At 44.2% G+C, this 25,767-nt stretch overlaps 1 protein-coding gene across 1 annotated transcript in view; it reads left to right on the top strand.

Annotated features, from left to right (window-relative positions):
• LOC119973445 (reelin-like) overlaps positions 1-25,767 on the top strand; it is a 415,628-nt gene that overhangs the window by 46,155 nt on the left and 343,706 nt on the right.

Genomic DNA, 25,767 nt, shown 5'->3' with positions numbered 1-25,767 from the left:
ATTGGTGACTCTTGCCACAGTCAGCTGTATACATACGAGAGGGAAAGCAGGGCTTTGCTCTACCTTGTCAAATTTCAGCCAGCTAGAGACATTGACTATGTTTGTTGAGTTATCCATAGTCTGCATTGTCCCACTTTTCTCTGACTGGAATGAATAACATGGATGTGTGGAACAAAAACAGAAAATGCTAAAACTAGAATTGTCCTGATCAAGAGGTCACCAACCAGTTTCTGTCTCCACAGATGCTGCTTTAATTGCTGAGCATTTTCAGCATTTTCTGTTCCTATCCACTTACCCGCACCTGCAGTATTCCACTTTTCTATGGGAGGCACACTGATTCGCCTTTCTAAGTCCAAGCATCTAACTTTAAAATTTTCATATCCAATGAAAATGTATTAATTACGCAAATTGCTTTTAAAGTTGCCAGTCTTGTGGTAGAAAAATAGATGTAAATCACCAATGGGGAACAGTGACCTTCCATGGATGGAGTTATTGATCTCAGAAATGATACAATAAAAATGGAGAACTTCCTAATGGGGCGGGGGCAGAGGACGGGAAGAGGTTGGTTTGGAGGGTGCTTTCATGTGACCTTTTTCTATTGGAGGTGGTGTACAATAAATAAATAAATAATATTTTATTGTCACAAGTAGGCTTACATTAAGACTACAATGAAGTTACTGTGAAAAGCCCCTAGTCGCCACATTCCGGCGCCTGTTCGGGTACACTGAGGGAGAATTCAGAATTCTCAGCCGGTATGGGAATTGAACCCGCGCTGCTGGTCTTGTCCAGCATCACAAACCAGCTGTCTAGCCCACTGAGCTAAACCAGCTAATGTAGGGAGACTGCAGATGGGCAAGTGGGAGGGAAAACATTTTTAAATCTTCCCTTTGGAAAGATTAAGCCAATCAGATCTATACATGACAGCAGAATGGATTAATTTTTATTTTTTATTGTCAAGTATCAAGTGTGCAATATTTTAAATCTTTTCTTTTGTTTGTTTTTTAAAAAAATATTTTAATTGAAATTTTGTCAATTTTTATACAAAGTTTACAAAAACCAAATAATAACACATACTAACAGTAATACCCCCTCCCCCACAATAATATAAACTAAAACCCCCACCCACCCTATCCCACCCCCCCAACAACTAACAAGGACCAACTCTTTAAAGTACATTATAAATGGCCGCCATCTAGGGTAACACCCTTCCACCGACCGAGTCACAGTGAACCTGACCTTCTCGAGGTGCAAAAACTCCATCAGGCCACCTAATCACGCCAAGATGCTTAGCGGTGTCATCACCTCCAGCCTAAGGGGATCCGCCTCCTTGCCGCAAGTGAGGTAAAGGCCAGAACGCCTGCCCCTGTCCCCGTCCGGCGCTCCGGCACATCCAAAACCCCCAAAATTGCGACCAGTAGGCAAGGCTCCAACCCAATGTTCAGAATTGCCGATATGGTCTCAAAAAATGACCTCCAGAAGCCCACACGCTTTAAGCACAACCAGAACATGGGCGCGTGGTGTGTCGCCCCCCTCGAACAATGGTTGATTTACGTAGTTTTGATGTTTCATTTAAAAGTATGAAATTCATAATCCTTACTTTGCCTAACACTTTGTCATAACACATCTAATGATGACCGGAGAAATGAAATTTCTTCCTTGCATTACAGTGATGAAAGGTGCCTGTAAGTCAAGTGCTTCAGGAGGGCTGAGTTAAAATTGTTTAAATCTTAATGTGGCATAATGTTGGGGTCGGGGGTGGAGGGAAGCAGGGATGGACAACAATTCCAGGCATGACACAAGGTAAGCAATTCAATACATACGTCTTTGAAATAAGGAATTAGATTTAGTGTAGATTACCATCTTGGGGCCAGTGAGAGGGCAAGGTAAAAGAAAAATTGCAAAGACAAAATACTGGCTGCCTGGTATTCCCATCTGAATGCCAATGATTGTTTATTTACAGTAACTCATTTTCATAGTTAATATGTTTGAAAACACCTTGCCACAGGGAGTATGTGTCTCATGCTGCCAGCTTCCTTCTCTCAGCGAGAAATTTACTAGCCAAGGGCTAGGATAGCTGCGAATGAATACATAGAGACAACTGGCCAATTTCTGTGCAAGGAAGGTAGTTGGTTCATTAAAAAAATTATCTTTACAGAGCATGCAAGTGTGACACTTGAAACGATTTGGCATGTAGTGTCTGTATGTGGTACAACAGCGATGCAGGTTTGCTATTCCTGCACTGCATGGAAGCATCATAATTACTTTAGTTCTTTAATCTGTGACCCATAAAAAAAAAGTCCTAGCTGCTAACATATATTGTGCTCGACCTGCTTTTTTGTATTAAGTATTGCCAAGCTTTTCAGGAAATAAATGGTTATATATACACTATAAAAATCAGTCCCCTTTCAAAGATGATTGAATTTGGTTGTACGCATTAGTATTTCCGTAATTATGTGCTTGCTGTACATCCCAATCATTCATTCAGGCAAATGTGCTTGGGAACCACAATTCATTCCTGCACTAAAATCAATCATAGCTGACAGCCCCCTTTTAATTAAGTGTGCACTTCAAAGATGTCTATTTGGTTACCCAAGTACTGAACTGTGGTTATTGATTCCAGAAAAGTCTCAGGTCTTCACAACTAATATTACCACTGCTCAATGTTCAATTGCAACATTTTTCTGCATGTTACTAACACTGCAGTGCAGAACGACTGATTAACATGACTCTATTACTTTCATAAAAAGGAATGGAAAATATCCCGAGCATGTGCTGGCGAAATCTTCCAGGAAGATAGTGTTGATTAGCTGCAAAATATCTGCGATTTTGGTTTTATTGTTTGTAATGGATTTTTTCTTTTTGTTAATTTGTCTCCACTAATGGCATAGGAAACTGTAACATCTGGACTGCATCAATATGCACATTGTTCATTTGATTTCCTGCACTTCCCAAACCTTGGAAATTAAATCACACAAAAAGGGGAATTAAATCCAGCAAGCTTGATCCTTCCATAATTTAATCTTTAACTTACTCTGTCAAACTCAACCGGTTTGTGCTGACAACATTTTTTGACATCCATACTTTGAAATTACTTTGCGGCAGTTGTTAATCCGTATAAAGAGAAATACTATAATGCTTTATTTACTTAAAACTGATTGGTTTAAGGAGGTTAGTCGTGTACGTCAACAATTTGCTCTTATTTAGCACCTCTAACATAGAAGAACATTGTGAGGTACGTCACAGGAGCGGTAATCTGCCAAAACAAAGTTCAGCCAAAATGAATTATAGCTCTTAGGTGTGTTAATAAAAAATATCCTTGCACTTAATTGAATGTTGGTGTCTATTTACGTGCACTGGAGAAAAACAAACTTCTGAAGCTATTTGCAGGAGTTGCAAATTCAGAACTAAGAGTAAGAAGAGCTACCTGAGATGTTTGTGAATGAATGTCCGGAGTGAAAGACTACAAGCCTATGTGATGCAATTAGTTGTATTGTTTATAAAACTGGTGCCACAGATGCACTTTATTCCTGTGAGAACCTTATCTTGTATATACAATGGTGATAAAGTAATCTCCATCTGTTATATGCTGGAATTGAGGACAAAGCTGATTAAAGACAGAAGCAATAACTAAGTACAGGAACATGAACATTACAGGAATATTTATACTTTAATGTCCTTAATTAGTCAAAGTCCAATTTAAATCATCACACGTGGAAGAAATCCAGTGTTAATAGCAAGTTGGTGCGAATGGATTTGACAAAGAGCCATCGGACTCGAAACGTTAGCTCTTTTCTCTCCTTACAGATGCTGCCAGACCTGCTGAGATTTTCCAGCATTTTCTCTTTCGTTTCAGAAATCCAGTGTTTTTTTTTTAAAAAGTGAAACTGTATGACTGAAATACACCGCAAACCTGCTTTACTTAATTTGGCTGTTAGTATTTGTGAGCACTACATAACATATTTCCTGTCAACAGACTAACAACGGCCAATGTCCAAGGACATAAACTGAGGTGATGGAAATGATATCTTTACGGGAATGAAACCCTCTCAGCATTAGTAGCCAATCTCCAACAGAACCGAATGTAAATAATGTGTATTTAATTCAAATAATTCCACACTACACATCTCAAATGCACTTTAAGGACATTGTAGAAATGATTGAAATGTAATAAATTGTAACCAGCATCACCAATAAATTACAGAGGGCTGGATTTTTAAGGAGGGTTAAACATACCCGTAACTGATGAAATGGACTGTGGATGGTCGCAGATCATGGGCAAAATTCTCCGACCCCCAGCAGGGTCGGAGAATCGCCTGGGGCCGCCGAAAATCCCGCCCCCGCCGTGGCAGAGATTCTCCGCCACCCGGGAAGTGGCGGTGGCGGGAATCTCGCCACTCCGATCGGCGAGGCCCCTGCGGTGATTCTCCGGTCGGATGGGCCGAAGTCCCGCCGCTGGGAGGCCTCTCCCGCCGCCGAGGTTTGAACCACCTCTGTAACGGCGGGATCAGCGGCGCGAGCGGGCCCCGGGGTCCTGGGGGTGGGGGGGGTGGGGGGCGATCGAACCCCGGTGTGTGCCCCCATGGTGGCCTGGCCCGCGATCGGGGCCCCCCGCTCAGACTCCGGGCCAGTGCCCTGGGTGTACTATTTCTCCTCCACGGCCGCCACAGCCTCCGCCATGGCAGAAGCGGAAGAGAACCCCACATCGCGCATGCACCGGCAGTGACATCAGCGGCCAGCTGCCGCTAATGTCACTGCTGGCGCATGCGCCGACCGGCGAAAGCCTTTCGGCCAGCCCCGCTGCCGGGGGCGCCAGTTTTTTGCGCCAGTATTCTGGTGCCAACCACTCCGGCGCGGGGCTGGCACCCAAAGGTGGGGAGAATTCCCCACCTTTGGGGAGGCCCGACCCCTGAGTGGTTGGCGCCACTCCCCTACGCCGGGTCCCTCTGTCACGCCGGGTAGGGGAGAATCCAGCCCCATATGTGAACAGAGTACATACTGCATGCGGTCTGCACCATGTTGTATATTAGTTACCTTTGGTTAATGTCATCCAGATTGTTTAAGTGACCTAAAATTTCAGAATTTTTTCCCCAGTAGTATACTATATAATGAACTGGTTTGATGCAGTTCAGATGTCACTTCTCACTCAATATTAAATCAGAAATGCAAAGTAAGAGTAGAACACTTTTAAAACCCCAAATCCAGTTCTAAGAGTGATAGCACAGTTGATCTTGCCTGCAGAGATGGATACATCTATTTCACTCCATCCTTTACTTATTATTCCTGGGGGGTTTTTGGTTTATGCTCAGAGTATTTGTCAAACAGATTGTTAAATGTTAATATATGCAGCACTCTCGCTTTACAAAAACACTTTAAAAACTATTGGAGAATTTTACACCAGAGTACCTAAATAAAACATTTTTTTTTCTTCTTGAGAATTCTGCTTTTAAAAGGATTTCTCACTGGCTCCACACATTCTCCGACTTAATTAAATATTTACTACTAACAACTTATGTAGTGTCAAAATAATTTTTGCAGGTACCAGAGTCTAATATTGAAATTGATAGAGAATATTTAACACTTGAAGATTTAATAATTGAGTTCATTAACTTTCATGTCGATCTTTTAAAAAAAGTTTTATTTTATCGTTCCAAAGCATAAACGCATTTTCAGTGATTTGATTTTGGCATAGCTCTGATGGCAAAACTGTCCGTGTTCGCCATCTTTACTCCTCTGAAACCGATAACAATGTCTGAGTCCATACATGTCCAGTTGAATATAGAAATCCTTGGCACTCTTTTAAAGGACTTCCAGACTGCAATCAATTTTAGAATCCAGAACTGATGAGAGTTTGCCCTTTTACATTATTAGTCTTGTTGTAAAAGCCCTTGAAAATGTTACACCTTGTTGAATGAGGAGTATCATTGTTAAACACCTTCTCTGCCTTAGAAAACTAATTTTATACTTGTGAGATGTCAAATTTCCTGATAATTGTGGCATTTATTTGATATTTCAGTTTCTATCTTAATACCATGTATATAGCTCAAATGTTTATTTTTCTTTCTGTAAAATTGAATTAAAAGTGAAGGATATTGGTCGTCTCTACTTCCTAATTTGCTGTCTGTGAGAATACTTCAGTGTGATTGGCTGCTTAGAAACATGGACATTGAAAATAGGAGCTGGAGTAGGCATTTGGCTCTTTGAGCCTGCTCCACCATTCATCATGATCATGGCTGATCATCCAACTCCGTAACCTGTTCCTAGTTTCCCCCCACATCCTTTGATTCCCCTAGCCCCAAGAGCTATATCTAACACCTCCCTGAAAACATGTTTTTGCCTCAACTGCTTTCTATGGTAACGAATTCCACAGGCTCACCACTCTCTGGTTGAAGACAATTCTCCTCATCTCAGTCCTAAATGATTACTCCATATCCTAAGACTATGACCGCTGGTTCTGGACTCCCCCACCATGGGGAACATCCTTCCTTCATCTACCTTATCTAGTCTTGTTAGAATTTTATAGATTTCTATGAGATCCCCCTAATTCTTCAAAACTCCAGCAACTATAATCCTAACCGACTCAATTTCTCCTCATAGGTCAGCCCCACCAACCCAGAAACCAGTCTGGGAAACCTTTGCTGCACTCCCTCATTAGCAAGAACATCCTTTCTCAGATAAAGAGACCAAAACTGCACACAATATTCCAGCTGTGGCCTCACCAAGGCCCTGTATAATTGCAGCATAACATCCCTGCTCCAGTGCTTGAATCCTCTTGCTATGAAGACCACATACATTTGCCTTCTTTACCACCTGCTGCACCTGCATCCAGCAATTGGTGTACAAGGACACCCAAGTCTCATTGCACATTCCTCTCTCTCAATCTATAGCCATTCAGATAATAATCAGATTATTAGGAACAGGTTACGGAGTTGGATGATCAGCCATGATCATGATGAATGGTGGAGCAGGCTCAAAGAGCCAAATGCCTACTCCTGCTCTTATTTTCAATGTCTATGTTTCTAAGCAGCCAATCACACTGAAGTATTCTCACAGACAGCAAATTAGGAAGGTGAGACGATCAATATCCTTCTCTTTTAATTCAATTTTTCCTGTTTTTGCTACAAAATGGATAACCTCACATTTATCCATGTTATACTACATCTTGCATGCATTTGCTCACTGAGCTTGTCCAAATCAAACTGAAATATCTCTGCAGCCTCCTCACAGCTCACCCACCAAGCTTTGTGTCATCTGCAAATCTGGAGATATTGCATTTAGTTCCCTCATCTAAATCATTAATATAGATTGTGAATAGCTGGGGAGTCAGGACCAATCCCGAAGGTACCGCACTCGGCACTGTCTGCCATTTGGGAAAATACCCATTTATACCTTCTCTTTGTTTCCTGTCTGCCGACCAGTTCGCTATCCCTCAATACATTACCCCATGTGCTTTAATTTTACACACTAATCTCCTATGTGGGACTTAATCAAAGGCCTTCTGAAAGTTCAAATAAACCGTATCCGCTTGCTCCCCTCACCGCCTTCTGGCTGGATCATGGTGTCCATCCTCTCTGCCCGATGGAGCAGCAGGCAGCTAGTGCTGCTGAGAGATGGATACCTTGTCTGGGATATCCAGAACTGAGGATTTAAAACGGACTTTTTAAGTTCCTAACCTGGCCTCTCAACAGATCCAATGAGCTTCCCGGTTCTCCTTCAACATCCCCTCAACCCGCCCAGTAAACCCAGAATTGGCAGAATGATGTCAGGATCCCGACCCAACGTCACCTTGAAGGATTTAACTCCCCACATCATGGACACACTCAAACCTGCCTTTGTTTGGGAATGCTCCCCCCAATGTTCTGGACTTGAGGCAAGGCTTTGTGGCAGGAACCTGATCTACATTTCTTTATGTGCGTTACATTATAACACATTCTTCGAAGGTTGTACGCAAAATTAATGAAACCACATTGCTTCATGCTATGCGCTATTACAGAAATAAAATTGGTAATTCACTCTCAGAACCAACCATCTGAGGTAAATTTGTCCCTTCCTGACTTTAATTGTAATACTGCATTACATTAACATTTCCTGACTAAGTTCATGGTTTCTGCACACACACGATTTGCTCAAAATTGCTGTGAGACATTTTTAGATAGTGATGGTGATGATGTGGCGGTGATGACGGTGGGGTGCGGTCGGGGGAGGTGTATCTGAGATTCCCACAAGACATTCATGCCTGAAAACAAACAGATGGTTGTCTATCAAGGCCTAGCTCTCTACATCCTCATTATAACAGTTGGTGTGTTTTTAATAGGCCTTTCTCTGCCTTGTCTGTATCAAATACCCTTTGAACCAATGCATTATTTTGCAAGTCAGCAACCAGCATGTATATTTAAAAATGAATTATCATGCAGAATTCACCCAGGCGATGATGTATCTTGCACTAGTAATTAGTACACTTTAAACTGCTGTTGCTTTTAGAAACATGAGACAGATCTGCTTGACAGTACTGATAGTTTATTCTCTTCGGGGTTCAGTGTAAGTAATTGAACTTAAAACACAAACTCTTATCACATGTAAAGGAAGATAATGCACCAAAATGTTTGGAATTTTCTCTCTAATACCTCACCTCCATTAATTTGGTTGGTTCGAGATATTTTAACATTTTTCTTTTGTCTGGCAAATTGCATCAGTTAACATGGGATTTATACTTTATGTTCATTTCAGATTACCAATAATAAACATTTGGAGACGCGATAAATTCTGATGTAATGCCTCTCATCTATTTGTTCTCTCTCCTGAAGGGGAGGAGTCTATACATTTCTGCAGGTTTCCTCCAGTCTCTTTTTTTTTAAAATTTAGAGTACCCAATAATTTTTTCCAATTAAGGGGCAATTTAGCGTAGCCAATTCACCTACCCTGCACATCTTTGGGTTGTGGGGGCGAAACCCACCCAGACATGGGGAGAATGTGCAAACTCCACACGAACAGTGACCCAGGGCCGGGATTCGAACCCGGGTCCTCTGCGCCGTAGGCAGCAATGCTAACCACTGTGCCACCGTGCTGCCCTTTCCTCCAGTCTCTTGCCGCATTGGCTGTTTTTATTGTACTATCAAAGTGATCCATTTCATTGATTGTTCCTCTGATGACAGGGCTCTGGTTTTATTTCATTCTATGACCGACAGCATTTCATATTTTCCCGAGCAGAAATCATAAACGCCTGTTTTCTTGTTAATTGCTTCTCCGAATAAAATATTTTTGAGTTTCTCTGAGAATTTCTACATTGCAGGATTTAATAGAAGTGTTGGTTTTGACACTTGAGAAGTTAAAAACAGGAGTTTGAAACACGATAACAGTTCCTCTGAAATGTGTTGCTTATTCCAAATGGAGGCACTTTTTACATTAATGTAGTGCTGCTAAATTGTGATGTGCAGATCCCACACAAATCAGTGGCACTCTGTGCAGTGGAAGCTTCCTCCCTTTCAGTTGATGGCAACTGATTTTGCTTCTCACCTTTTTGGCTAAGATCTGTTATATTTGAAATAATGACTTATCTAAAATATATATATTACTCTTGAAACCACCAGGATGATAGAATGACCAATAGACTTCTTGTTGAAAGATGAACTATTTAATGAGTAATAAAATAATAAACTGTGAGTCCTTTTACTCAATACTAAACTAACTATAAAGAAATAAAGTACAATACAGATAACTATGTAACGATACACTATTATAACAAACTAGTTCTAACTTCTCTCACTCTAGCTATTCTATGTCTCGCTTGTTCACTGTTCTGGATCACACTCTCTAACTAACTAAAAAGAGCGGGAATCCGGTTCTTATGGTACCTGACTTAGAGACATCTAGGGTGGGATTCTTCGGAAACCGGTGGAGTGGGCAAGTCTGGCGCGAAGGAGTGACGTGAACCACTCCGATGTTGGGCCGCCCCGGAATCCTCCGCACCTTCAGGGGCTAGGCTGGTGCCAGAGTGGTTTGCGCTGCACCGGCCGGCGCGGAAGGGTTTGGCGCCACGCCAACCGGCGGCGAAAGGCCTCTGCCAGCCGGTGCGAGTTGGCGCATGCGCGGGAGCGCCAGCGTGTGCTGGCGTCATCCCAGCACATGCGCATGGGGGGTTCATCTCCGCGCAGGCCATCGTGGACTGTTACACCAGTCGGCACAGAGGAATAGCGTGCTCCCACAGCACAGGCCCGCCCATGGATCGGTGGGCTCCGATCACGGGCCAGGCCACCATGGGGCACCCCCCGGGGCCCGGTCTCCCCGCACCCCCCGCCCCCCCCCGGGGGCCAGGTCCCCCCGCCCGCCCCCGAGGACTCCGGAGTCCACTCGCGGAGCCAGGACCCACCGAAAACGGACGGCGGCTCGGCCCATTGCTGGCCGGAGAATCGGCAGAGAATTCAGCAGCCGGCGGGGGCGGGACTCACGCTGCCCCCTGGCGATTCTCCGCCCGGCAGGTGGTTAGCGAGTGCTGCCCCTAGAGTTGAAATGACTGTACTACATTTACATACATTGATCATGTATATTGATAACTGAATATCACCACAAGATCAAGGGCGCGATTCTCCAAGCCGGGTGGGAGAATAGCGGGAGGGCCTCCCGACATTTTTCACGCCCTCCCGCTATTCTCCCCCCCGCCCCCACGCCCGACCCACGCCACGAATCGCCACTCGCGATTCTCCGAGGCCGATGGGCCGAGCAGCCGGGCCTTCAAGCCCGTTTCAACACGGCAGCAAACACACCTGCTTGCTGCTGTCGTGAAACGGGCGGCAGATGCCCGTTTGGGGCGTCTGGGGGCCCGATTGGCACGGCTGTACCATGGCCGTGCCAAGGGGGCATAGGCCCGCGATCGGTGGATGCACTCTTTTCCCTTGCGGGGCGGCTGAGGGAAAAGACGCCAACTGCGCATGCGTGGGTCTAGGAGTGCGGCCCCGTGCATCACAGCAGCGCGGCCTTGATGATGGTCGTCAAGGCCGCACTTCAAGCGATGACATCGGCCGCGCATGCGCAGGTTGGACAACGCCAACTGCGCATGCGCGGGTTGGCATTGTCCAACCTGCGCATGCGCGGCCGATGTCATCGCTTGAAGTGCGGCCTTGACGACCGTCATCAAGGCCGCGCTGCTGTGACGCACGGGGCCGCGCTCCTAGCCCTGCCCGGGAGTGAGAATCGGCCCTGGAAGTGGGCGTGAAGGCTGCCGTGGGTCACGGCCTGTCCCACGGCAGCCTTTACGATTCTCCGCATTTGCGGAGAATCTCGCCCCAAGTGTAGGATCAAGCATGAGGTCAGCTGTAATGTCTGTTCATGTCAGCTTGAATGTCGTGTGTCTCTTTTGAGGGGACCATGATTTGGATTCATGTCGAATTTGAATTGGTTTTTGGAGCGAGCAAGGTGATGGATGAGGGACTTGCCCGATCCATTCTGCACATTAGCTTTGCAACTCTGAGAAAGGAATACAAAAGATTAAAAAGCTGGCAATTAGTATCCAATTTTAGCTGGGCCTCCCTATCTGTAGCCAGAATTTCCACTTCTGCCTTGTTATCTAAACACATTAATTGAGCCAGTTTGGTGCATTCGCATGGTAGCATCCATAGGCATTATTTACTGCTTATGCCTGAGTTATTTTTGAAGAGGAAGAATATTGCACCTTGTGCTTTCAATGTCCTGTAGCCCTCTAGTATTTGCTGATTTTTGTGCTTCTTGTTGGTTCTTAATTCTAATTAAATATATTAGTCACTTCAGCCTGTTAACCTTTCATTTGTGTGATTTGCATTGATAAGAAGGATAGTGAAACACAATATTGCATTCAGTAAGTAGATTATGCGGGCACTGTGGCACAGTGGTTAGCACTGCTGTCTCACAGCGCCAGGGACCCAGGTTCAATTCTGACCTCGGGTGACTGTGTGGAGTTTGCACTTTCTTCCCGTGTCTGCATGGGTTTCCTCCAGGTGCTCCGGTTTCCTCCCACAGTCCAGATGTGCAGATAAGGTGGATTGGCCATAAGATTATCCCTTTGTGTCCCGGTTAGGAAGGGTTACAGGGATAGGGCAGGGGAGTGGGCCTAGGTAGGAAGCTCTTTCAGAGGGTCAGTGCAGACTCGATCGGCCGAATGACCTCCTTCTGCACTGGAGGGATTGCTTGTTAACCCCACAGATACACAGTTTACAAAATATACAAATTGTAGGGAGAAAGGTCCAGTTTGCAGCTCTTGATCAGCCTCCAGGTTTTTGCTGAGAGCTGTAGTGTTGCAAAATTGTAACCTGATTTATTTGTTACAAATTCAGCCAACAAGGAAATTCATCCCCATTCCCGCTAGAAGTGATAATGTCACAAAGAATACCGCAACTAGCATTCCTCCAGAATTCCTCACATACTGAAGGGCACCTTAGTTCATTTTACCAAGCAGAGGGATAACTGGATGTTGAGTAGAATGGTATCAGAAAATGGTTAAGTGGCAGAGCTACAAGCAGAGTCAAAAAGGATGGATTTTTCAATGACTTTTGAAAAAAGAAAGGGAGTTGATGAGACTGAAGGGGCTACACAAGACAACGTTGTAATGGCTGAAGACCAACTGGTTGCGAGCACAGCTGATGTTAAATGCTAGGACATTCCAAATCCCAGAAGGGAAACTTGGAATGTCTGCTCTCAACTTATTTCGCAATTTTGTATAATGGGAGGAACGATGTGAAGACCAGTAAAGGATGCCCCAGATGTTTTTGTGATGTTTTTGAACAAAACACACAACAAGATAGTCAATTGGAAATACATTTAAGTATTTTAATGGCTATACACAGTGGCCATAAGTTTTTGGCAGTTCCCACTGGCAGGATCTTCCCCTGCCTCTAAAGGTCAGCCTCCCCGTCAACAGGTGCGAACAATGGGAAACCCCATTGACAGCAGAGGGACCGGAAGATCCCACGGTTGGCCAATGGCAGACCTCCTCTGCCATCGCAAAACACACTGCAGGGGGTGTAGAAAATCCCACCCAGTATCCTTAAATTTACTCAGTTCTAAATCCCTCTATTTTCCTGATGTCAGAGTTAAACCTCCCCAAAGAATATCTCATGGGTTTCAAAAACGTTCGACAAAATCCTGCAATGGTTACCACACCAGGCACCGATATATTTTGGGTTGCTTCTGACTTGGGATAGAATAACTGTTTTCTCATTCTGGTTTTTCTCCAAGCACAACATGTTGGGAGTTGACACCGCTTTCTGCTGTGGGCTGTGTTCTCAAAAACAGCTAGCTTGCATAGGGTGAACATGCCCTTGATATATTGTTTTTCCCTTTTGATCTTCCTTTATCTGAATTAACCCTGAATTACCTCATTTCACGAGTTCACCTTTTAGAATGTAATTGTGAAATTCGTACCTCATCACTTCCCTTTGAATGTCAAACATCTTTACTTACACCTTTGACATTCTATCCTCCATTGTTACCAACTTGCCTTCCCTAAATATCTGTTTACAGTGTTGCTAGGCATATCAACATATCAAAACAATCATTCTACCAACTCAGCTAATCTGTCTCTATTACGGTTTCCGTTTTTAAATAGTTTGTTTTTTTAAACATACAATCATAGAACACATTCCCAATTACTGGATTTCCATGCTTTCAATTTTATCGTGATTTCCTAACAAACCAAATGAATAGCAGGTGTATATAGGGATGTACGTTGAAGTTGACCACAAAATTAATGTGCAAAATGCGATGGAGAAATGTGAATGTTTGGGCACAGATCTTAAAATTATTTTTTTGGGTCATAAGAAGCTAGTTGTGCGTGACAAACACCTGGGGCGGAATTCTCCGCTCCCGGGAAAAATCGGGAAGGCCATCGTGAACTCGGCCGGGTTTCACGACGGCCTCGGAGGCCGTTCCTCTCACCGTATTCACTCCCACCCGGGGGGCTAGGAGTGGCGCTCCGTTATTCTCGGCGGCCGGGCCTTAACGCTTGTATCAAGGCGGCGCGCCGAGAATGACGCGACGGCGGCGCCTATGTGACATGCGCGGCTGACGTCATGATGGCTGACGGCTCAAACCCGCGCATGCGCGGTGGCCGTCTTCCCCTCCGCTGCCCCGCAAGACGTGGCGGCTTGATCTTGCGGGGCGGCGGAGGGGAAAGAGTGCGCCGCTTTGAGACGCCGGCCCGACGATCGGTGGGCACCGATCGCGGGCCAGTCCCCTCCCGAGCATGGCCGTGGTGCTCACTCCCCTCTCCGCCCCCCCCCCACAAGCTTCAAACGGGCCTTTGGCGCCCATGTTCACGACGGCAGCGACCAGGTGTGGTTGCCGCCGTCGTGAAACGGTCGCGAACGGCAGGCCGCTTGGCCCATCCGGGTCGGAGAATCGCCGGTCGCCGTGAAAAACGCGAGCGGCGATTCTTCTGAGTGGGGGCTGAGAGAATTGCGGGGGCGCCAGGGGGGGCGTGAAATAAGTCGCCCGGCCCTCCCGCAATTCTCCCACCCGGCGTGGGGAGCGGAGAATCAGGTTTGTAGTAGCGCAGGTGAACTCTGGACTTGATGGCATAGGTCAATAGTGTTTGGGTAACCTTTGGTGTGTACAAATATTGCCAAAGTACAGATGTTTCCTTTATAGAATCTTTACAGAAGATGACCTCTTTTGATGCAGTATTAAAATGACCCGGAATCTTATGATTATCATTAAATTCTTATCTGGTCCTCTGAATATTTTCTGATTTCTCATTCTTGTCACACAATCACTCTTTGACAGTAGTTCAGAGTATACTTTTCACTTTCATGGCCTTTTTGAAATTGTGCAAATACTTTTTAAGAATTTTAAACAAACATCAGTAATACTTCCTGTGAAGAAAGACATACATCCACATGAGATTTTGACTCGTACTGGGGAGAAACTATTAAATGTGACTTCATGATTGATTCCTGCAAAGCTTGGCCAGAATTAAAAACACTGAATGATTACCAATTGTATAGCCTTGAAATAACGTAAAAAGACCGTGTGCTAACATTTCAAACATTCTTACCACATCTGGTATATGTGGTCTGACTTCAAACACTTGCTTGGTTTATTTGCCCCTCTCAGTTTATATCCTTGCTCAAGATTATACATCCAGCTCTTAAAATATTATCATAGAAATAGTGCCATCAAAATTCAAGGGTAACGCTCAGCAGGGCAAACACTTCTTTAACATTGTTAAATCATTTTAGTGCAATGTTTGTTAGATTTTAATTGGTCTAAATACATCAATGCTGGAAGAGAACTTTAATTTATTTAGCACTTATCACACCTCTAAAATTTAATCAGTTACTTGTATTGTGTAGACTGTTGTTTTAAAGAAAATGCAGCAGCTAATTTGTGCACAGCTAGGCCCTACAAACTGTAAATAGTCAGGTAATCTGTATTAAGGACATTGGTTGAAGGATCAACACCCTGCTCTTTGAATAATTCCATGGGATCTTTTAACCACCTGTAATGCAGATGTGGCTTCCTGACTAGGAAATTCTGACTGAGGTATTAGCCTTGGCTCACTGAGTCTGTTCAATCCCCATTCCAGGCATTTGAGCTCACAATCTAGGTTGACACTTCAGTGCGTTGCTGGGAATGTGCTGCATTGTTGAAGTGTCATCTTTTGGATGAGATGTTGATCCAAGGCCTCACTTGCTCCCCTCCCTAATGTAAACCTTAAGGAAGCTCTTCATGTGCTGGCCACACTCCTTCCTTCAACTGGCATTAGCCTCAAAAAGAAAGATTGGCCATTTAATTAAATGCTATTTGTGGAATCTTGCTGTGTTCTGCTTGGCTGTTGTGCTTGTTTACATTACAGCAGTGACTACACTTCACGTTCGAGTTAATGTGAAACACTTTGGTACATCTTTGTTCTATCCTTCCCTGCCCAGCTGCCTGTCTGCCTTCCTTCCTTCAGTCCAGCCTTCCTTCAGGCCAGTCTTGAGTTATGTTTAAAGGTAGGTTTCTTTTAGACAATTAGTTTAGTCAGCGTCAGGAAGCAGGGAAGACCTTTCTGTGCCCCTCAACTCCGTTAAGTTACAGCATTAGTAGCTCTTTTGAATATGTCTGCCTTGGAAAACTCCCCAAATTCTTAATAAGGATACATTTAATGAATAGCCAAGTTAACAGTAATAGGAGAAACAAAAGAGAAATGTAGCAGAATTGTTTTGAAGTTGAACAATTGATGGGATTAATAGAATTTTTTCCAATATTCCTACTACAGTAAAAATATCTGTTATCGGCTATGCTCCAAGCATGGGAGGTGTCAGTTAATCAAAAATGTTGGTTAACTAAAATATAATTTGAGTTCTGTGTTTTCATCCAAGCAGACAGCTTTGAGTGTTGAGCTGAGAGGGGCATGAGCGTACAAATTGAGTGAGTAGTGCCAAGGGAACGCAGTGCTGCAGAACAGTAAGGGTAAGAGACAAGAATGAGAGTTGGCTGCGGATAACAACAACCGATGATGTCCACAATTATTGGTGGTTGGGTGAGAGTGGGACTGATGGAAAGCAGTGAACATAACTACTCAGCAACAAATGTTAGTGTCAGGGATGAGAAACATCTCCAGTAAAAAAACAAAATCCGGTAACTAGACCGTGCTGCTTGGTACATTGCCAAATATGAGTGCCATGGTAGCAAAGTGGTTAGCACTGTTGCTTCACAGCTCCAAGGTCCCAGGTTCGATTCCCAGCTTGGGTCACTGTCTGTGCGGAGTCTGCACATTCTCCCCGTGTCTGCGTGGGTTTCCTCCGGGTGCTCCGGTTTCCTCCCACAGTCCAAAGATGTGCAGGTTGGGTGGATTGACCATGATAAATTGCCCCGAGTGCCCAAAAAAAGGATAGGTGGGGTTACGGGGAGGTGTGGGCTTGGGTGGGGTGCTCTTTCCAAGAGCAGATGCAGACTCGATGGGTCGAATGGCCTCCTTCTGCACTGTAAATTCTATTAAATAACAGTAATTTTAATGTACCAGAAATAACTTATTTTTAGTATATTTTGCATTTTTCTATTTTAAATTCATGTTCTTTGTGGCTTTGCAATTTCTCCAACTGAGATACTGAGTCCACTGATCTGGAATTCTGAATTTCAATTTATAAACTGTGAACTTAAAGAGAAAAATTCAATTCAACACAAAAATACAACAGGATGCCAGCTTCCCAGTTGATGAAAATCGGAAGCCACTTTTGGTGAATATATTTCTCAACTACTGTGGAATTATTGTGTCTTGACAATAAATTAATTATCTCCAAATTTTTGCTCTTTTTTAAAACCCACCATGTCTGATGGAACCATCAATTCACCAGACACGTGTTTCCGATGTGAATCTAGGCTTTAATCGACTTACTTCAGAGCCAGCCTGTTACCTGTCAATGAACTCGTAGTGACCCAGGCTGATTCTGGACATGGATACTTATACAGCTGCACTAGGGGGAGGAGTCGTGGGCGGAATCAAGGGTGGAGCCCAGTACAAGTTCCTAAGTGCTCCCAGCGCTGCTCCCCCTAGTGGTAGGATGGCGCTACTGCGCTTACAATAACAGTGTGAATTAGTATATATACATTCATATATTACATTCACCACAATGTCTAAAAGGGATTCTTCTACATTCATTTAATTGCCAGATACAAATGGTATCGTGGTGTAATTCTACAGATTTACATCTCTCCATACATTCAGAAAGTTTGGATGAAACTCTGTGAATCATGCCTATGGTGGGCTTATCACAGCTCATTAGCTTTAGTTGCAAATTTTCAAGTGCAAGTTGATTTTCAGGTTTGAAAAATATTTTGATCTTTCCCTTCAGTCTCAACAAAAATAGCTAATAATTCCACTTGGATAATTAGGAGCTCAGCAGAATTTTCATCCCTCTAATTATATCCTCCTCCAATAATTTAGACTTGAATTGAGAGCTCCTCATGTAATGATTCATCGTACCAATAAATCTTAGGTGTGTCAGTCTCACAGCTTTAGCATTATTAATGCTGTATAATGCAGTACAGTATCTTCAAATATGCTAGAAATTGTCGAGGGGGGAAATATAAATAGTTAGGCCGAAGGTCACGATCTAATGCATTAATGGTTTAAAGTACTTGGAAGCGTAGTAATTGGTTTGTTAGTACAACATGAGCATGTCTTCAATTAAGCTTCAAATAATGAAGTTTGTCCGGCCAAATTAGCAATTCAACTGAAATATTTAAATAGTACGTGTCAGAGGGAGATTTGGAAGGAAGCTAAAATGCTGCAGAGCTTAACAATTGTTTGCAATATAAAATTCTTACTAACTGGGCAGATTTATTATAAAAAATGCCACTGTGTATAGAACATAGAACATACAGTGCAGAAGGAGGCCATTCGGCCCATTGAGTCTGCACCGACCCACTTAAGCCCTCACTTCCACCCTATCCCCGTAACCCAATAACTCCTCCTATCCTTTTTGGACACTATGGGCAATTTATCATGGCCAATCCACCTAACCTGCACATCTTTGGACTGTGGAGGAAACCGGAGCACCCGGAGGAAACCCACGCAGACTCGGGGTGAACGTGCAAACTCAGCACAGACAGTGTCCCAGTGGGAAATCGAACCTGTGACCCTGGCGCTGTGAAGCCACAGTGCTATCCATTTGTGCTGCCGTGCTGTCCAGCAATATGAACTGCTGAGGCATCAACACACACTGCTGTCATTGGTAATAAGGAGATGTTTGACTTGGTACCCGTCTTGGGAAAATAAATTCAGCCCACTTCTCCCAATTTTGAGGTACTGTTCCTTCCAGTGGCCTTCTCCTCTGCACCTTCATTGTGGCCAGAAGGTTGGGAACTTCTGAACACTGGCAGTGTCTATAACCCCTCAGTGCTGCTCCAAAATGATGTTGTCCTGTGATGGTGTGCCAGCAATTACTTCTTTCCCTTGAATTGCATGGTTGCGGTATTAACTGGTGTTGCAGCCAAAAATGAGTAAAGCATATCCAATGACGTAAAGATTAGTTTATGAAATCATACTCTTTATTTGGCAATCATTGCTCCATCACCTTAGTCATGAAGAAATCCTAGAACTGCTGCTTCTGATAAAGATGTGACAACATTCTAAGGTAGGGGTGGTGTAGTGGTAATGTCAAAGTCCTCCTTGCAAACATCTGGCAAAATTGGTGGAGCTGTCCCACAGACCAGTTGAGCGTGACATATGCATACTCATGGATCATACATTACAGGCAATGTCCCTGACACCACCATCAACAGTCCTGGATATGTCCTACACTACCAATAGGGCAGATTCACCAGAGGTAGCAGCAGAGTGATATACAGTTGGAAGGGAGTTGCCCTGAAAGTCATCAACATCTACTCTGGACCACATGATGTCTGATGGCATCAGGTCAAGTCAAATATTGCCCCCCCCCCCCCCCCCCCCCCCCCCTGTTGGGCTGAGTCTTTGGCAGGTGGTGAGGGAAAAACCTACTTGACTTCGTTCCCACCAGTTTACCTGTCATGGATGCATCTGTCCATGACCGTATTGGTAGGAGTGACCACCGCACAGTCCTTGTAGAGACAATGCCCCATCTTTACATTGAGGATACCCTTCATCATGTTGTGTGGCACTACCATCATGAGAAATGAGAAAGATTTTAAACAATTCTAGCAACTGAAAACTGGGTATCCATGAGGCACTGTGGACAGTCAGCAGCGGCAGCAGAATTGTATACAACAACAATCTGTAACCTCCTGGCCCAGCATAGCCTCCACTCCACCATTACCATCAAGCCAGGGGATCAGCCCTGGGGCAATGATGGAGTAAGACCTAGAATTTGAGACATTGACAGCATTGGGCTCTGTGCTTTAATGGAAGATTTACTTCTTAACTGACTAAATCTGAGTACCATATCTGAGCACAAGCTTACTTGTTGAAATCCAATCAAGGGTGCTCTCAGTAACTCAGGAACAATAGAGTAATGGGTCTAATAGGTGATAGTATGCTGAATTGAATCTTGTGAATAATTATTTGATCAGATTTTGACTAAAGATTACTGAATTCATTTCTGTACCATAGACAGCCAGATACATTATTTTATGGGTGTGCAAGAAAAAGTGCCGACATTATATATGTGGAAAGAGAGTGCAAAAAGGGCATCAACTTGATACTAAAATGCTCCATCAGTGGCCAACACAGGAGCACTAAAAATGATAAAATTAGTGGTACTTCAGATGAATTAACAGCATATCACAGTTTTGTAAAGCTATTATCGTCATTACCTGTCCTAAATGCACGTCCTTAATGGTCAAGAAAAATTATGTTATTATGTTTGAGTGAGACGTTTGAATGAGACAAGAGGATTTTTTTCAGGCTAATTCCTATCCCCAAGGCGTTTTCTTCATCAGATGGAAACGGAATGGGTACTATTAATCTGGGGGAGTTTGCTGTGTTGGTTTGATTGATATGAAATAGGGCACAAAAGAACTTCAAAACTTTAGAAAACAGTTCCTCCGTGAAACAGTAGTACAGCCATTACTCAAATGTACTCATTAAAGTTGTCACCATTAACAAAATGTTGCTCATGCTCCAGTGATTTAGACTAATGATACTTAATCATTGTTGGAAAAAAAATAACTGGGAAGAGGATTGAAAGCTCTCCTGGTTTAAATTCATAACTGTCACATTAAGGCAATAATGGATGAGTGCATGTAGTCTACCAGGGAACTAAGGAAAAGAAGAATTACTGAAGGACAGAGCTAGATTACAAATCGGACAGTGAGCAGGAGGTCAGTTGACATGCTTCACCTCATGCATCTAGAAAGAGGTTAGACCCCACCCACACCAACCGTTTGCAATTGGATCAAAGTTGGAACTCCATTCAATGTTCTGATTTTTTCCCCCCATTCATTTACGGGATGTGGGCGTCGCTGGTTAGGCCAGCATTTATTGCCCATCCCTAGTTGCCCTTGAAGGTGGTGGTGAGCTGCCTTCTATAACTGCTGCAGTCCCTGAGGTATAGGCACACCCACTAAGGAGGAAGTTCCTGGATTTTGACTTGGAGACAGTGAACGGCAGCCGATACATTTCCAAGTCGGGGAACTTGGTGGGGAACCTCCAGGTGGTGGGGTTCCAGGTATCAGCTGCTCTTGTCCTTCTAGATGGTATTGGTTGTGGGTTTGTAAGGTGCTGCCTGAGGAACCTTGGTGAGTTTCTGCAGTGCAGCTTGTAGATGTACACCACGATCATGCAATATGTCAGTTTGGCTTATTTCAAAGCACCTTTGAGACAAAATGGTGGTTTCAACTTGCGCTCCAGCATTTGAGCACATGATCTAGATGACAGTACGGAGAAGTATTACATTGTCAGAAGTGTCGGAAGTGACAATGAGGGCAAATGATAGGAATACATTGTGTGATATATTTGGACAGATGTATTATATATCTGATATCACTTCCAAATAGTGAATGCACGTATGCGGCTGCTGGACTGGATCCTGAAGAAGTTTCCTTCATATTCCACCAGAGGTACACTCAGGATCTGCTGTAACACCAATGGAAAATCTTGCTCCGCTTTCCAAACTGTTTATTATTGCCTCATTTTGAGATTGAAAATTGCAAGTGTTCCCTGTAAAGTAAAGAGTTAATGGTTATATTAATTCAACATTGATATGAGTGATGATACAAGTGTGACAGCAGGTCAGAAGGCCAAGAGACTCCAAGGGAATAAGACCCATAAGTCCAAAGAATAATGCACTGACAATGAGATCTTGAATGTAAGTAGTTGTAAATAAATAGTTTCAAGAAAATCTTCAGACTGACTATCTCCTAGTCACTTAGAGTTCAGAGAAACCTCATCCAGCCAGAAGACCGTGCAAGTAAAAGGCAACAAGCCAAACCTTTCTCTTATTCTGATTCTGGGGACCATACCTTGGGCTTTTACCACCTTCTGTGCTTGAATAGAACCATTGTGACTCAGTGATCAGAAGTGGCCACAAGGGGCTGGAATCTCCAAAAATGGGGTTATATCCCCACGCAGGCGTCAAAATGCTGGCGTTTAACTCCCCAGTTTTCTGCAAAGAATAAAGGTTGATTCACTTACCTTCTGGGGCCTTCACGCAGCTTTGGCTGCGGATATGGGCCCCCGCACTTCCGGTTCTGAGTCAGCGCAGGCGGCCTCCAGCAGCCGCGCCGAGCACGATAGCGGACTCGGACTGCGGACCAACATGCACAATCTAGGCCCTCCCAATCGGCCACGCAATGCTGCATCAGACTGGCCCGATCGCTGCCCTGGATGCCCATAAAGCCCCCTACCAGTGCTTGATCCCCCCCCCCCCCCCCCCCCCCCCCGCCCAACAGGACAGCTGCAGACTGAGTCCGCAGCCACTGTTGCGCGAGAATCCCGACCGGCCACACCACATTAGTTCCACGCTGTTGGGAACTCGTCAGGTCGGGATCGGACGCACGGCGCATTTCGCGGATGAGCCATTTGGGTCAGGAACATTGATTCTCCGCCCCCGCGCCAAATGAAATTTCGGCGCAGTGCTGCAGAGAATCCAGCCCAATATGTGGCACAGTGGTTAGCACTGCTACCTCACAGTGCAAGGGACCTGGGTTCAATTCCAGCCTTGAGTAACTCCGTGTGGAGTTTGCACGTTTTCCCCGTGTCTGTGTGGGTTTTCTCTGGGTGCTCCAGTTTCCTCCAACAGTCCAAGCATGTGTTAGTTAGGTGGGGCTACAGGGATAGAGCAGTGGAGTGGACCTGTGTAAGGTGCCCTTTCAGAGTTGATGGGCCGAATGGGATTCTATGCAAGGTATATACTCAGCAGAGGCATCATGGAGTTTTACTTGTATCCTAGTTTTGGTTATGTAATTCAACCTCAATTTTTTTTTTACAATATGCTGCTTTGCACTCAATGGAAATGTATAGCAACAAGTGAATGAAATCCACCCGCCAAAATCTGTTTCAAATTCATATGTAGTTATTTAAACACAGCATTAATTGCTAATCATCCCAGTTCGTACTCCTGTCCCCATCCCAATGTCCCCATTAATCTCTAGCCAGTGCCAGCTGCTTCTTATCTCTCCCAAGTTCCTGTCCATTTCCAGGTTTTACCTTGTATCCCTATCATTTTAAATTGCGTAGCAATCTTTCAAAGGCTAGATTGAGTATGCATTGAAACCTGCCGATTTCAGTTTCACTCTATTGTATACTCTATCAATTGGCGTGCAGTTTGCGTTGCAGCCCATGATGAGAGATGATTTAGGGCCAGCCACTATATTAAATTTAATATGTAATATTCAGTCAGTAGGAATATTGTATTTCATATAACTAAAATTAAGTTAAACCGAAGACAATGATGTGAACCAAAGATGGACAACATTGAAGGAAACCACAGCTACTTACCAGTTAAATATATTGCCACAGAATTAATCTATGATACTACTATTCATTTCATTGAAAAATATTAAGTTTACTCCACATTTTTGTAGACATTAAGTGACAATTTATCCTTTTTGCTACATCCCGTTTCTCCCTTGTAGACTGTGTTGAAATTCAATGACACCTGATTATAGCATAAGGTGTGTTTTGTGGAGCTCAGATAACCAACCGATTACAATCAATGGTGCCACAATTTATTTTCTGCAAAAGGTTTACAATTTCTGCACCGCAAATCACACTTCGCTGCCACTTGTGATTTCAACACTCATGTGGATTGCTGATGTATTTGTTACAAACTCAGAACACAGGCAAATATTCCAGGAACACGCAGTGTGTGGTAATTACACTTACCAACAAAAATATGTTACTCAGAGTACAAGAAAGTAAAACGTAAGCTGTGTTTTTATCATTTGCCCATCTCCGGGAACTGTTGGAGTTTGCAAACACTTACTTAGCAAAGAAATACCACTGGGACACAAACACTCAATTTAATTTACTCATCATTTGATCCTTTGCTTCACTGACAGACAAGTTAAACTTAATTTCTCTACTTTAAAAAAGTGCAGTGTAATTGTCAGCATATCTGTAGTCTACATCTCTATAGCTATTGATTGATCTGTAAAGTAGCCCATGCCCCCCGTTTTATTTCTCTTGCAGATAGTACTACTATATATTCCTCTCTAGTTAAAAGAATGGGTGTGCCTTTCTGTGTGGTCATGTGGTAGAGAGATCCCTTTAAGGGAACCTCAAGTCCCTGGAAGCACCCGACTCGAAGAACGCTGATCCGAACACTGACCTGATAGTGAAATAGGTTAAAGAACATTTCAACCTAATACTCTTGATTATTCTCCAATGTTATAAGTGAGGGACCATGAAGAGTTTGTCTCAGCCTTCATAGCCAGGCTTTGTCAGATTGCTGAGCACTGTGACTGTGAGTTTGGGACCCGTGCTTAGTGACATGTTGCACAATCAGCTGGTTTGTGGGATCCATGACCTTAGTATCCAGAAGAAGCTTCTGGCAGAGAATTATGTTGGAAAAAGCGATAGAGATAGATCAGGCGACAGAGTGGACCATAAAAGGCACCAGTGAGCTTGAAAGCGTGACTGGAGGGGAGGGTAACCAACTATTGGCTGGTACGGCTGTGAGGTCTGTGGCGGGATCAACAGGCACAGCGCAGGCAGAATCAGACACGGTCCTCGGAACACGACTGGGACCAAGAAGCAGGAAGGAGTCTGGGCGTGAGCCCAAATCTGAAATGGACTATTGTCATTGTTGGGGACACCATCCTCGGGAGATCTGCTATGTTTGGGAGTTTGTGTGCTTCCGATACAACTGAAGGGGGCATATTCAAAAATGTTGCCGTGCCAATGTGAACAAAACAACAGCAGCAGCAGCAGTCCACAATGCCACTGAACATAGTGGAGAACAGCTCTGAAGAAGAGCGTGCAACGCATCGGTTGTAAGCAGTCCAATTGAATAAGACAGCTCCAATTGAAATTGTCTTAAGGATAAATGGTGGACCCCTTAAAAATGGAAGTTGACACTGGGGCTTTGGTGATGGTCGTGGGTGAGCAGACTTTCTAATATCTTCGTGTAGGAAAACTGTCTTTAAGCTTGAAGTGTACTACAGCCAAGCTATCAACATGCACCGGGGAAATTTTGAAGATCCTTGGAGTAGCCAATTCCCCAGTGGCCTAAAGAGGGCAGGAGGCCAAATCTGCCTTGGGTTGTTGTGGAAGGACATAGACCCAGTCTGTTGGGAAGAGGCTGGTTACAAAAGATTAGGCTCAACTGCCTGGAAATCTTCAAAACATCTAACGCCATCCTCCGAGACATCTTAAGGAGATATGAAGACGTCTCCCACAAGGAACTGGGCCACTTTAAGGATGTAAAAACTAAGATATATGTCAATCTAGATTTGACACCCGAGCTCTTTAGAGCCAGACCAGAACCGTACACATTACATCAGAAGATTGAAGCTGAGCTAGATTGTAAAAGCTGGGTTTAATCAAACCAGTTTCGAATCATAGAATCACTGTGCAGTAGGAGGCCATTCGGCTCATTAAGTCTGCACTGGCCGTGGGGACAGAGCACCCTACTTTAGCCCACGCCTCCAACCTATCCCCCCGTAAGTCCACCGAACCTATTGGACACGCAGGGGCAATTTAGCATAGGCAAACCACCTGAACTGCACGTCTTTGGACTGTGGGAGGAAACCGGAGCACCCTGGGGAAACCCACGTAGACACGGGGCGAAAGTGCAAACTCCACACAGACAATCACTCGAGGTACCTGGAGCTGTGAGGCAGCAGTGCTAATCACTGTGCCACCGTGCTGCCCTTTGGTTTAGTTTTCAGAGTGGACGGCAC

The sequence above is a fragment of the Scyliorhinus canicula genome, chromosome 11, assembly GCF_902713615.1.
Source record: "Scyliorhinus canicula chromosome 11, sScyCan1.1, whole genome shotgun sequence".
NCBI classification, from domain to species: Eukaryota; Metazoa; Chordata; class Chondrichthyes; order Carcharhiniformes; family Scyliorhinidae; genus Scyliorhinus; species Scyliorhinus canicula.
The sequence above is the reverse complement of the archived record's forward strand: the minus strand, read 5'-3'. Positions and strand labels throughout refer to the sequence as shown.